The sequence below is a fragment of the Agelaius phoeniceus genome, chromosome 7 (assembly GCF_051311805.1).
Source record: "Agelaius phoeniceus isolate bAgePho1 chromosome 7, bAgePho1.hap1, whole genome shotgun sequence".
Lineage (NCBI taxonomy): Eukaryota > Metazoa > Chordata > Aves > Passeriformes > Icteridae > Agelaius > Agelaius phoeniceus.
In genome coordinates this window covers 5393799-5395543 of record NC_135271.1, presented here as the reverse complement: position 1 = coordinate 5395543, position 1745 = coordinate 5393799, and the positions used below count along the sequence as shown (strand labels likewise).

The 1745-nt window shown below is 66.2% G+C and overlaps 1 non-coding gene across 1 annotated transcript; it reads right to left on the bottom strand.

The window, feature by feature from the left end:
- Positions 1 to 1009: 1009 nt before the first annotated feature.
- On the bottom strand, positions 1010 to 1162 carry LOC143694561 (5.8S ribosomal RNA). Its single transcript, XR_013183140.1, has one exon. It is a non-coding gene; the product is annotated as a 5.8S ribosomal RNA (ribosomal RNA).
- Between the last annotated feature and the right edge of the window lie 583 nt (positions 1163 to 1745).

Here is a 1745-nt window from a genome sequence, read left to right as displayed (position 1 = left end):
CCTCTTCGCTCGCCGTTACTGAGGGAATCCTCGTTAGTTTCTTTTCCTCCGCTGACTAATATGCTTAAATTCAGCGGGTCGCCACGTCTGATCTGAGCTTGCAATCCCAAAGCTTGGCCGCGCTGTGCATGGGGGCGCGTGCGATGATGGCCGCCGTGTCTCCCCCGCCCGCTACACCACCAGTCCCCCCCTCTTCTCCGCACTCCTGGAGGGAGCCAGAGAGAGAGAGTGCGCGTGCGCATGAGCGAGCAACGAGGAGATGGAGAGCCCCATCCCGGAGACGAGAACTGAAAAGGGAGTGGGGCAGAGACGGCCCCGCGCGGGAGGACCGGCCGGGCGGTGGCGCACACGACGGCATCAGCGGGGAGAGAGAGAGGAACGATGGCGCCCCTCGGCGCGCCCTGAGACTGCGACAGAAGAGGAGGGGGCGGGCGAAGGGAGGACGGGGTAGGAACAACCATCCCCGGCGCTCTTGCCACGCGCGCGTGCTCGGAAGCATGGCACGGTACCACCACGGTTCCCACCCGCAGACAGCCGCCTGTGCGGGGGGACGCTGGGGGCGAGGCCGTGCCTCACCTCCCCTTCTCGCCCTCCTCTCTCTTTCTCTCTCGGCCCTTGGCAGTGCCTTTCGATGCCGTCTCTCGCTCTCCCCAGGCTGCCGTGCCACCGCATCCACGGCACGGTCCCGGCGAGGACGAGCTCCACCCCAGCGGCTTGCTCCGGGAGCGGGGAGCAACGGAGTGCTCCCCGAGTCTGCATTTAGGGGGACGAAGGCCCTGCATGGCAACGACGATGACTGCGACGACGACGATGCCCGCCGGGCTGCAGTGAAGGGATCGAGGCCTCCTAGGGAAACGCTTCCCTCGCCGAACCCCTGACTGCCTTCCCTCGGGCACCAGTGGGATGCCGCTGCTGCCACCACCACCACTGCCCGCTGCAGGCAACGGGCCAGAGAGGCGACCCCAGCCGTGCCGCTAGCGTGGCCCCCGGATGGCTATTGATCATCAAGCGATCCTCAGACAGGCGTAGCCCCGGGAGGAATCCGGGGCTGCACATGCCTTCAAATGATCAATGGTCAATGTGTCCTGCAATTCACATTAATTCTCACAGCTAGCTGCATTCTTCATCGACGCACGAGCCGAGTGATCTACCACTAAGAGTTGTCTGGCTTTCGGGCACTGCTCATGCCAAGCGGCCCCTTTTTTTGTTACTCTGGGGCCAAGGACGCGGGGGTGCGCGCCTGGCTTCGACCGTACGAGCACACAGAAACGGAAGGGGGAATAAAAACCAACTGCAGCAACCCACGCTCCGAAGGCCAGCCAAGAGGTGGGGGAGCCCGCGCTCCTGACCGCCTCCCCTGCGAGGGGAGACACCGACCTCACAAATGCCGTCCTTCGGAGGCGGACCAGGCACCCAGGCTCGGCCCGGCCTCCACGCAGAGGGCCACGTGGCGTGCGCTGGAATGCAGGAGGGCACGGCAGCCCGCCCGCGTCTTACTTTCACGGGATGACACGCACAAAACACACGGCATGCGGCTGGGGGCGCGCGGCCATCAGCCCCCACACATGGCGGCTCTCCCTTGGCCCCCGACGCCACGGGCCTCACGGAGTGCCGCTGCGCCGCTGCGTGGCCGGCTTATCTCTTTCCCCACTGCACGGCCTTCCCCTGGCTCAAGACGGCACGCGACGATGACCAGCCCCGGCCGGCACGCCTCCTGCGGGACCGGTCCCCTGCCGGGCGGGTGA